At 35.2% G+C, this 13,026-nt stretch overlaps 1 protein-coding gene across 1 annotated transcript in view; it reads left to right on the top strand.

The window, feature by feature from the left end:
- The first annotated feature begins 7,067 nt into the window (after positions 1 to 7,067).
- Positions 7,068 to 13,026, top strand: part of LOC143258429 (protein DOP1A) — a 172,709-nt gene continuing 166,750 nt past the window's right edge. Inside the window, 1 exon segment of the mRNA XM_076517355.1 lies at positions 7,068 to 7,387. The gene's annotated coding sequence lies outside the window, so the exon portion shown is untranslated.

The raw sequence follows: 13,026 nt of genomic DNA, 5'->3' as shown, positions 1-13,026 counted from the left end.
TTTGACGTATGTAAGAGTACTCCATGTGACTACATTGCACAGTGCATTATAGACTTGTTAGGGAGCAACACATGTTAAAAAAACATGCGAATAGTTTACAAGAGACAGGTCCAGTATGGAGTAAAATAACTTCATCAGATCACTTCATACATTCTATGCCAAGTCTTTGTTTTAATAATGCACTGACCTGTTCTGTCCCTTTCAGAATGTTTTGCATTTACTCTAATTCGAAATACAGTTCATTTTCTTGTTTTAATTTCGTATAGGTAAATTTACAGTTGTCACACTTCTCACACGTAAATCCATTTATATTTGATTATTCTAACGTTGATATTGAAGACATCATAACATGATGATGTTCTTCTTCCAGATTCACACACGAGTATGATTATGACTTATATGGTGATGATAAAACACTTGGATCATGATAACTTTGATGATTTGGGTCCTGAGATTCTTACGATTTTGTATCTTCAATGTGACAGTAATTGAGATCTGTTTGTTTTTCAGTATCATACTTGAGTTTCTGAAGCTCATTTCCTCTGTCTGTTGTAGACTTCCTTTTGATTTGCCCCTGCTTTGTCTTGACGTACTTGTTTGAGTCATCATTTGCAGACCAGCGGTTGATAATTTGCTGAACACCATGGTTCTCTTGATGGCTGTCCTTCCTGTCATGTTCTCGCATGTATAAACGTGAGTTAGGGTCCGATGCTCCAGAAAAACGTAATTACAGCACACCCGAATGTTTTCTGCTCTTATAAGGTCATCATATTTTCTCAGTATTCGCCACAGAAGTTTCAACCTACGAGGACATGCATTGCTTATCAACTCTTTCAGGTTGATACACAATTTGTAAATTTAGAATACAACACACTGGACTTTTTGCAACATATTCAACAGAAACTTTTATACTGTTATGTTTATTTATCAAGTTAGTTCTCGAAAAATTTAAAATCTTGGTCAAAGTTTCTAAAAACGGCAAAAACCATCATCTGCTTATCTATAGTAGTACGATTATCTGAAATATTACAGACAACCCTTCAACCATCTTTTCCATAATAGCATAGACAAAAAGGGGAAAAAAGGCACCAAACCAGAAACCATCAGTTGATCAATACAAACATATATAAATTGCCATCAAGAAGAAAATGAAATTATGTTATTGCAAAATTTACCGATTTTCATTTAAATAAAATGTTTGAAGTGAAAAAATCTCTCAAAACCTTTCTGGTCCTCCAGTAACCTAAGAGGGTTTACTGAGTCTTTTGTCTAATTTCAACATTTAATTGTTTGTTGTTTTTTTTAATTTCGCTCAAAGCTACTTGAGAGTTATCTGCGCTAGCCGTCCCTAATTTAGGAGTGTAAGACTAGAGGGAAGGCAGCTACTCATCACTACCCACCACCAACTCTTGGGGTACGAATAGTGAGATTGATCGTCACTTTATAACGCCACTACGGCTAAAAGAACGAGCGTATTTCGTGCGACCCTCAGATTACGACTCGAACGCCTTAACCCACCTGGCTATGCCAGACCTTCAACATTTAACACTTATTATTAGTTTTATGGCAATGTCAACAGTAACAGAATCGGGAAAAGAAACTTTAAAATAAAAAAATCTAGATAATGTTTTAAATGTTTATATTCATTCAAAAATATGTGAAATATATTTTAAGAATATTTTAAATATAAGTTTTAATTGTATTGAGGCTTGTAATATGTGTTAAAAACAGCTGGAGTGGCAACATGGGCATCTAAATACTATGGGCTGACAATTAAAAGGAATCAACAGTTGTGCCAGACAAAATGTCCATATTTGTACTGTTTTTAATAACATAACATAATGTTATAGGATAACGAGATCTTTTTGTCTGTCTTGGCCGTCTCATCCTCTGAACGTAACCAGTTATTAATAAATAAATAATAAGTCTTAAAGTCAGCCATTATTTTTCATATACTTATCAAGCTTTCCCTCAAACTCACTTAAATTTAATACTCCGCAAAAATTGAATATATAAATTTATATTTATGTCCATTAGTCCTACTATTCTGTTGTTAAGTATGAAAAAAGATGATGCATTAACATTATTAATTCCCTTACAATCTTAAATGCTGAAATAAGATCCCTTCTAAATCTTCTTTTTTTCAAGAGGAAACAATTTTAGAGATTTCAAACTTTCCTCGTACGACCACCTCTCCATCCCAGATATCATTTTATTAACCCTTCTCTGAACCAAAAATTCAATGTCCTTCCTAGAATAAGGAGTCCAAAACTGAACACAATACTCCAAATGTAGCTTAACCAGTGACTTATACAGTGAAATTATAATCTTTTTACACTTGTATTCAATATTTCTGTTGATAAAACATTGAGTTGTATAAAATTGGTATGCAGTGAGAAATGCCATTTGTGAATTCAGAAATAAAGCTCTGTTAGTTTAGTGTGGTTTTAGGGAGTCAACTACACTATATCCACAATATGTCTGACATTTCGTATTTGAAAAAGGTATCTGTATTGACTTAATATTTCTTACCATGAGGTCTGCCATCTTGTTCTTGAGTAACTGTTTGCAGGCTTAGAATATGATTCCAAATTCACCTTCTTTCATGATGTCCTGTGGTGAAGCGTTTCTTTGAACAACAATTATTGCTGACTTATATTTCGAGTCTATAGCAGTTTGACGAGTTATGACACTCATAGCATCATGTCTACTGACAATATCCTCATCATAGTCAAAATTTTCCATCACTCGTTGACAGGAACCTCTGCATTTTTCTTTGGCAATGATACAAGAATGAAGCACATCAGTTGACTTACTGACCACTGTTGCTCTTTCAAATGCCACAACTTGGTCACATGATACACAAAAACCTAAGAATGATAAAACATCAACCAGCTATCAGAACCTCGTTGTTTTACAAATAAATGTTCTAAAAATTATATGATCTTGTAACAAGTTGTAATTTTGAGGAGTTTTTATCTTTGCTGATTGTTTTAGAAATCCTGTAAACATGGCTGAAATGAGGACATTTGGAACATTTGAGATGTTTTTATTCAGTTGTTCGAGATTGATATCATTTGAAGAAGGATGTATATCGTTTGAGTTTCTATGCTATAAATGGTTTCTTTAATAAAGGAGCTGATATGATGTCATCCTTATCAAGGATGCAAATAGTTCATAGCCACTCTTATATAGTAATCTCTGTTATCTTTTATTTTTTCTTGTCCAAAGACAAAATACATTTACTTAGTTATTAATGAGCAACGTGCTAATTAATGGTAATACTTATCTAGATGCTTCAGAGCTTGCACCTTACCTTATCATACACCATTCATTTGGTGGTATTCACTTTTTGAAGTCCTGGAAACTTTTTTCTGGAATACGAGTTTTCTGAAAGAAGGATATAAGTTAGAAGGGTACAATAAATCACATAAAAATTAAGAGAATATAAACTAAATAAATATAGTAAAGAATATCGCAAATGACAGTATTTCTCTTGAAAAATGGGTAGATACTTGAAAAACTGATAATACAAAAATATTCCTGACACTCTTCATTGTTTTGTAACTCTGTAATTCACGAAACAAAATTGGATCCATGTGTGACATATTAATGACATCACATCTTTGATGACCTGAAGATGAAAGGAGGAAAATTTTCAAAACGTTGTCCTTTGCACTTGTGTCTCCACAACAGGAAGTTGCCGTCCATTCTACAAAGTTTCATTTCGACAACAAATCTGCACCCTGCGTACTTGGAAACAAATAGCACTGCTTCGAGAACATTTTCCCAAGTTTTTCTCAATTTCTGGCCACAAATGCTTCTAGTTTGAATACTCAGTGGATACTTGAAAAACTGATAATACAGAACTGTTTCTGATGCTATTTATCGCTTTATAACTTCGTAAACGTCGAATCTGCGCGTGACCTTTCTGTCTTCGTTTTGCACCGCTACGCACAACAAATTCAGCTGCCCAGTTTTTTCTACACATTCAAATAGAGAAAAATGAAATTCTTCGTGACTGGAACGGATGCGAAACGGAAAAATCTACGTTCACACAGGATTTAAATCGCGCGAAGTTGGGGGTTGTACACCGCGTAATAAAAAGTTGTTTTTAGTTTTGTTTTTCAATATGAAACATACAAACAAGAGTTCCATTATTGTATCTTTCTTAGAACGCCGTTTTGTGTTTTAGGCCTATTTAATATATTGCATCTCTATCTCATGAACAAGCTAAACAAGGGATATTTGAGCTAGCCTCCCTAATTTTGCAGTGTATGACTAGAGGGAAGGCAGTTAGTCATCACCACTTACCGCCAATTCTTAGGCTACTCTTTTACCAAATAATAGAGTGATTGACCATCACATTATAATGTCATCACGACTGAAAAGACGAGGATGTATGGTGTGACGAGGCAACATCAATATTTTTTGGTTTTTTTATTTCGCACAAAGCTACTCGAGGGCTAACTGCGCTAGCCGTCCCTAATTTAGCAGTGTAAGATTAGAGGAGAGGCAGCTAGTCATTACCACCCACCGCCAACTCTTGGGCTACTCTTTTACCAACGAATAGTGGGATTGACCGCACATTATAACGCTCCAACGGATGAAAGGGCGACCATGTTTGGTGCGACGGGGATTTGAACCCGTGACACTCAGATTAAGAGTCGAACGCCTTAACCCACCTAGCTATACCGGGCCAACATCAATAATATTTGAACGGAGAAAAATAAAGTTGTCCGTGATAGCAAGCGGAAGCGAGGCGAAACGGAAAAATCGTAATCCCTATTGCAAATTTGCATGTACACATGATAGAAATTTCGCGAAGTTGAAGGTTACACATTGTGTAATAAAAAGTGTTTTCAGTATCATATAAGCAAGAGTTCGATTACTGTATGATGTGTTGTCCATAATGTTTTGACGTAAAAAGATACGTATGATGGTAAGTATAATATCGACTAAGTACAGACTGATGACTGAATGCTTCGACGTTGGCATCATCTAGGTTTCGATGATTTAGCTTCTTCATTTACGCTAAAAAAGTGACATGATATTGCGCTATAAGAAAGCTTGCACGCATATACTGTGGTATCTAATTTTGAAAGAGTAGATATCATCCGTGAAAAGTATTTTGGCCTTACTACTCATTGAAAGGGGATAGGATCTCTTTTCACACTTCTTGAGTATGAATTCCTGCAAAAGTCTGGTTTTCTGTTGGCTTACAGCGTCGACATTGTTGATGCTGATACTGCGTCTTGGGTACATTTGTGAGCTTTCAAAGTCCAATTTCTCAGAACGTACCAGACAATGTGTATGATAATCGAATTGTTTGATTTCAGACCTTAGTCTTGGAATTGAAGAATTATGTTTGTCAAGTCTAGCAATATTGTGTTGAGCTCGTACTGCTTTTCCTGCTAGTGTGTACGTCTTGTGCACTTGTCATGCACATTGTATTTTTTAGAAGACGATGGTTTTACTTTCCTGTGAAGCTCAGCGCCATACTTTTGTGACGCTTCAAGCAGCGAAGGTAATCCCTTTGGACCTAATGTTTTACCACCACTACTACTAACTGTTCTACTAAACACTACACAAAGATCTGTGTGTGACACAGCAGATATGGTGATGTGTTACCTGTAATCAAACGAAACAAAATTATAGCAAGTAACTGAGAGCAAAAACAATAATAGTATATTAATAGTTGATGTAACGGCAATAGTAGCGGCACCACCAGTAGTAACAGCGGCAGCAGAAGTGGAATTGTTACAAACAGTAGCTGAGCATTAATATTATCAACAACAGTTGCAACTATCTTTACGCATTTCTTGAAATACTTTTTCATAAATTTATTTGACGTTTGTTGTATGAAACTCATTAAATATTTGCATTTCATACATGGTTATTGAATTCAAAACATTATACTAAATTAACACTCCTACGAAAAGACGTTTCTGGTCCTGATTTCTCCAAGCCCGTTCCCCTGGCTGTGGTTTCGCTAGATAGTAGATAGGGACAGTGGGAATCTCGTTAATCCATTTATTAATGGATTTAAATGGCAATTTCATTTAAATACAAAATTATTAGCCTAATATTAATAACCTTTCAAGTTGCTCTGGGGCCTATTAGGCCCCACTTTTCGTAAGAGTGTTAATATAATTATCCGCAAATATAATCACTAGTGCCTGTTTTCGTTACGGATTTAAAATGTAGCCTTTACTAATATTAAATATGTCTGCCATATTTAATTTAAAAATTTCAGGTCTCTTTAGAAGCTTTAATGTAATAAAATATTGAAGTTTCAAAGAAAGAATTATGTTTAAAAGTTTTATGAAATTATTATTATGAGTTAAATTCAGTGCAAAGTCCTTTGGTATATTGAAATATTAAACAGTTGTCTTTTTTACACAGAAAAGTCTTTTGCATAGGCCTAACTTTGATCTGCGAAAGATAAAAAATAATAAAAAATTCCAAAGTGAGAATTTTTCTTGTTGCTTTCAAATACCATGCATGCTTTAAGGCCTAAACTTGTTGTTTTAGAAAATATCAGGGTTCACCAAATTTTGTCATATAGTACTGGTGTAGAGTAGATGTCTGTTATCAAGATAAGAGATAGAATTTACAACGATCCTGACCTCGGTCTATGTTCCTGGAGTGCTTAACTCCACAAATACAAACGCAAACTAATGTGGCAGGGGTTTAGTTTAGAGAGAGAGAAATCGTAAGAATTCTCTCTCCAACTGGGGTGTTCAGGAACGTTGTGGTTCCTCTTCGTCCCCTTTCGTGAAAGGTTATTAGGTTTAGTTTTATTTATTTATTTATTAAATAATTTTTGACTCTTTTTTGGGTGAAGGAGGTCATTCTTAATGTTATCCTAGACCGAGGCAAAGGCAGCACCAGAGAGAACGGCCAGGTCCCGTCCCGAAAGGTAGAAGTCAAAGTAAATATGAACATGTTCCACAAATAATTAGTGGTGGTCACTTATATAATCTGCGAGATACTCCTGGTGGCGTAAGCCGGTCCAGTCTGGACCTCACCCTGCGACTATCCCAGTAAGTCATTCCTGGGTCAAACCTTAGTATATGATGGCAAACATAATTTTAACTATTTAAGTCAAAATTATCGATCACATGTTCAAGCTAACTTATTGTTTCGTCTCTGTTTGTTCTACCATCAACTTTAACGTTAATGGATTTAGAATACAATTTAAATCTCGTAGGTGAGGAATAAGTAGTTTTCCAAAACCCGGAAGAACGTGTTAGTTGTTTTCTTGGTGTGTCATATTTGTGGCGTAAACATTGATTGTTCAGTCATCTGATTTTCTTTAATTAACGAGCGCCGATGTTCGTACTCGTCGTATCTGAATAATGTGATTACACCTGTAGCGTTAACTGTAAGTTTTGGAATATTAATTATATCTTTAAGTGCTTTATTTTGATAGCTAGGTGAGATTTAGAGGTGAATTTTCTTATTGAAGGTTAAAAGTGATTCCAACTATCGAAATTGGTATCTAAGAGCAATAGAATATATAATGTATATAATAATAATAGAAATGTAAATACTAGTGATGGTACGCAGTTGTAGCTGGTAGCCCTATAAAACAGTCTACAATGAGTCATACGTATTCAGCCCTGAATTATGTGTTTGTTTGTCAATGACAGTTATATTTAAAAGCATTTAAGAAAGTATAATTTTAGTTGATTTTCATTAGACACTAGGCCTATAATTTGTAAATGTATTTGATGTCGTTAGTAGTTGCAAGTGTAACACTTTAATAGTATTTCTTTTTGTATTAGAATGCGTAACGAAACAAGATGTTAGACGAAAAGGCGAGTTATACTTTTTATATAATTATATTATTTAGTTGGTTAATGAGGATGCTTAGAAATTAATTTCTTGTGGCATGCCCAGAAGGTAGAACTAGAACTCAAAGTAGAAAGAGAAGTGCAGCTTGACATTTGCCAAATTTTTTTCACGGTACTAAACAAAAAACAACGAAAACAGTGTATCTTCCCCCCTCCTTTTTTTCTCACTGAACCTACATGTGCAATGTACATTTCTTGTTTTTAAAATCATATACGTGGACCAACAATTTAGTAAACACTTGTAACACGGAGTCACAGGGTATTTATTAAGTTCCCAGCCATGGAAGTAGTTGTGAATATAGAGTTATATAGCTCACATAAATAAAATGTGAATGGTTGTACACCACACAAGAAATCTAACTTGTTAGTTATAACAATAAGGAATTAGTCCAGTATTTTTGAATACTACTAAGTTATATGATAGATTAATTATTAACTTAGAAAAGGTTGTATGTAGTGTCTTTTAATCACATGTATATAATTGGTAATTTGTAATGTAACAATTAAAACAATAATTCCAACTCCTGAGGTAAGTAGATTATCTTTTTTACGTAAATACTTGTCAAGGATTGTGATAGTTCCTTATTTTAATCTTAAATTTAATAACTTTACAGACTAGTTATTTTAGTAGTAAATACAGGGATATTAGTGTGAAATTTATCTACAGTTTAGTTTAAGCTTTGGAACTTTGATTTAAAATGATTAAATGGGTAGATTGGTGTTACTTATAGTGAAAAAGGCATAATGAACTTCATTGCAGATATTTTGGTAGCATAACATAATGGGACAGGATAGCAAGAGTCAATTTGGCAAGTTGTGGTTATGTGGAATAGAAACTCTTGCTCCAACTTATTGTATCCATCAACTATGTTATAAGTACTTGTCAAACATTTTCTTGAACTATCCCAATCCTTTTGTGTCTACCATGCAGATAATCTATTACAAAGAAGAATCACCTGTTCATAAAAATCAAACGAGTTTGCAGATGACCTATAGTCTATCAAATTAAACCAGTCTCACCTATCCCTATCAGTTGTCCTCAAACACAAAACTGATGCATCAATCCTATCTCTTTCGTATATAATTTTGAACACATTGGTCAGATCCTCTCTAACCATTTTTTTTGCTTCAAAGAAGGATCCCAAGATGTTGGAGACAAGATTTTCTCCATATGAAACTAAGATTTTTTTTATGCAACAAATCTTCAGACTTTCTAGGAGAGTGTTAAATTAGCACTAGAGAGTAGTGAGTGACAGGATAAACTAAATGTAGAAAAAGTAACATTTGAACAAAATATAGAAGGAGTTCTGAGGGTAGACTTAGTTGTTACCATTGTAATGCTAGAAGCATAAGATATAAAACAGATGACTTTAGAGTACTGTCAGGAATGAAGGGTTTTATAGAATGGGAACAACTGAAACATGCTAAAAGTAGACAATTTTGATGTCGGAACTTCCCTTGAAATACAGGGTTATAGGGTATTTAATAGGATGAAAATGTCATGATCTTGAAAATTGTTTTCTCTTGAAAAAAAAAGAAGATAATTAGATGAAATTTTATTGAGATTTTTAAGATTATTGTGGGAATTGATAGTGTTTATGTATCATTTTTTTCATACTAAATTGGTGAGAATGGTAGGATTAGGAGATGTGAATATAATTTTTATCAAGGTAGGAATCATCTTTCACTAAGTTTTACTTTTCTAACAGAGTGGTTGGCCTTTGTCAAAAGTTGCTTTCAGTTGTGATAGAGGCAGTAACTTTAGGTGAGTTGAATGGAAGGCTTGATAGATATATGAATGATAAGGGCTTTAAGGACTACTTTTTTAAGTAGTTTTAATTTAGTTTAATTGATGGGATAACTCAGATAGACTAGTATGTTTTTAAATGTTAAATGGAAGGGAAATTAATTAATTTTGACTTTAGCAAATTCTGTAGAATATAGGTAAAAATAATTTGCAAAGCTTGTTAATTTGAAATAAGAGAAATATCTTTGGGAAATATGTTATTATAAAACTGTAGGTTAGTAGCACAAATCATGGAACCTTTGCTTTTTTAGGTTTACTTCAGTGGCATTGTTGAAAACAAAAGAGGTCAGTAAATTCCTTAAACATACTGTTGGTGTTATGGTCTTGGATGTAGCTACTTTACAAAAGGATTTAGGCCATTTGGTGAGCTGAACAAATAACTAGAATATAAATTTTGATTATAACAGATGTATGGGTAGGGGTGATGCATATAGGATGCTTCTTCTTCTCAAGAAGGTGGAGAGAAATGGTTCATTCTTGACTGCTTGAGGGGTACTTCTAATATTATACATACCCATTTATGATATCCTTTTTCCTTAAATTAGCTTTCAGAAAATCAACATACATATGTTGTGGGATATTTGTTAATATCCTTCACATTCTCTCCTTCACTTTAGCTTGTACTTCATCTTCAACTATGGTGTTAATGTGGTTTCATTGTTGTTGGGACCTCCTAGATAGGAACTCAATTTTGGCTTGGGAAATTTTACATTTTAAGCGTATCAGAGTTTCACATCTTTCTCTTTTTCTGAGGCTTCACATATTTGTTCCAGCTCCTGAGGATATCAAGATGCGAGGGATGTCAGCCCAACAGCAGTCTACCCTTACATTTTTACAACCTTTTTGTCTTTGTTGGAATCTCATATGCCACCTATTCCACCCAACCTTTCCCTGTTACTTCAGTTCTGGGTTCTTCTTTTTATTTATTTCTTTGATGGAAATACCACGTGTTGCCACAGGTGCCAGTGATTACCCTGAGGGGCATACTGTTGATGTTTCTACCTTGATGGCTTCCCTTCATCAGTGTCAGTTACTGGAGGCTCATGATTTACTTTGCATCAAGCAGTTGGTCCAGTTCACCATTCCTTTGGGGTTTTTCTTCTCATTTTTTAATTTTTATTTTTCCCATGGCAAGTGGGGATTGACAAACAATCATCAGTTACTTGCTTCAACTGCTTCATCACACTCTTTAAATTCACCCTGAAGTTTTTTCACCACGAGATTGGCATTTTCAGCTGGTGATAGGTGCTAGTAATGAATGTTTCTATTGACTGTGCTCACATCTCATTAGTGCTTTAGTTTTGACCTTCCCTTTGGTTTTTCCATCTTGGGATGATTTACCTATTTTGGGCACTTTCTTTGGACTTCCCTAGGCTCCATGTGTGTTTTGTTTCATTGTAGAAGCTTTTGCTCATCATTTTCAGGTTTTGGAGTTACAGTTCTGTTATTACATTTTAATTCACTTCAAGCAGGAGTCAGCCACTCACACTCACCACTTCCTTCCTGTAATTGTTCTAATACCTGGTTGTTCATGATAACGATGTCCTTACTTCGACCCACCCAATCTTTGTGCATTTGGGAGTCTCCTTTGACACCACCATCAGTTGCATTCTACTTTTTTTTCATCTACATTCCATGGATCTTCTAGTTCATAGTGCCATCTTGGCTCTTTCACATACTGGTCATGATAGAATCTTGCATGGAATCCTCTTTCACCACTATTTATCTTCCTCCTTCCCTGATAGATGATCTGCAGTAATGGCTGAACTAAGGCCATAAATATTTGGGTATCTCACTTCCTTCTCCTCCACATCAGGTTTCATATCTGGTCATGGATGCTTCTCCTCAGGGTTGGAGGGCTTGGATCAATTGCCACAAAGCCTTGGACCATTGTTCTATGGAGAAGAATGGTTTGCTTATTGAGTCTTTAATGTGGTCTTACACGCCCTGATTTTATATTCATTTGGACCACTTTCCTTATGCTCCTTGTTTCATTTATCTCTTAAGACATATTTCCTCCTCCTCTTTATCTGCATACATTACTGGTCTGTTTATTTTGTCATTGTTCTTTCACTTATCTTTTATCATCCAACCTATTTTCTCCTTTCTTCCTAACACCATGGTGGCTTGGTAGGGTTGTTCCTCCTTTCCTCCTATTTTTTTACCTTCTATTTCCCATCTTTACCTTTTTCCAGACCTTGACAAATTGTTGTGTCTAGTCTGGGCTCTAAGATGTGGTATTGCATGTATTGCTACCCTCTCAGTTATGTACAGCCATCTTAACTCTCTGTCTGTGTGGTATACTCTTCTCTATCTTTTACATCCTATACCTTATTCCACATTTCCTCACATCCAGTTCATCTTCTCACATTTGCTCTCACTTATCCTCTTCATTTTCATTGGAGGTGATTTTCTGTGCTGGCATGTGGACAACACCCAGTATGTTTGTTTCCAATTATCTTCATCACATCACACTTTCATCTGCATAGGGTTTTCGTCTTCCACCTTTAAACCTTGATGCAGTTTTAACTGGTAAGTTTTATTCATTTTCCTCTTTTTTTCAGGTGCCTTTTTTTTTCCCTTTCATCACACAGGTTCTGCTCTTTGGCAAGTGACACCATGACCAGGTATTCTTTAACATCAAAATTTGCACTGTACATCCTGTTAATGTGCTCTTGTTCAAGGCTCTGCACGTTCACCATAGAGATGGGGTATTCTAACAGAATGCTAGAAGGTTATCTACCTTGCAGTAGTTGCTACATTAATATATCCATTCCAAACTAACTATAGAATGCATGGGTGAAGGAAAAGAGGATAGCTTTCTTGCTATGCCTTGAGTGAATAATTTGAGGAAAGTTTGCTTTTCAAAATAGGGTATCATGGTCATCAATTACACTGTTTCCAGTAGTGATGATCCACTGGACTATCAAACTCATCTTTGTCCCTCTTCTTTGAGTGGAGTATGGGAGTTCCTGCCACTTTCCAGTTCCAAGCTGCTGGGTTGGTGGACCATGGAGCCACTCTCCTGTATGTGTTGCACAAAATGTTGGCTATAACCATTCAGGTGGACATGGACTCCTAATACTATTTCCTGTATGCTGTGGTGTCCTTATACTATTCACATATTCAACAATATTCACAACCACTTGAGTTGATCTATCACCTTAAAGTTGATGTGGCCTCCTGTTGCATATTCCATACCACCTGGAGTTGATCTGTCACACATGCAGTTTCACACTTTATGGATGATAGCCCTCATCCTACCTTTGTGTGGACATTGGTTCCCAGTGTTGGTGTTAGATTTGGGTTAACCAATCAACACAAGTCCTCAAAAATCTTGGATCAATCTTCTAGATGCCA

Source organism: Tachypleus tridentatus, chromosome 8, assembly GCF_004210375.1.
Source record: "Tachypleus tridentatus isolate NWPU-2018 chromosome 8, ASM421037v1, whole genome shotgun sequence".
NCBI classification, from domain to species: Eukaryota; Metazoa; Arthropoda; class Merostomata; order Xiphosura; family Limulidae; genus Tachypleus; species Tachypleus tridentatus.
This window is presented reverse-complemented; position numbering and strand designations above follow the sequence as displayed.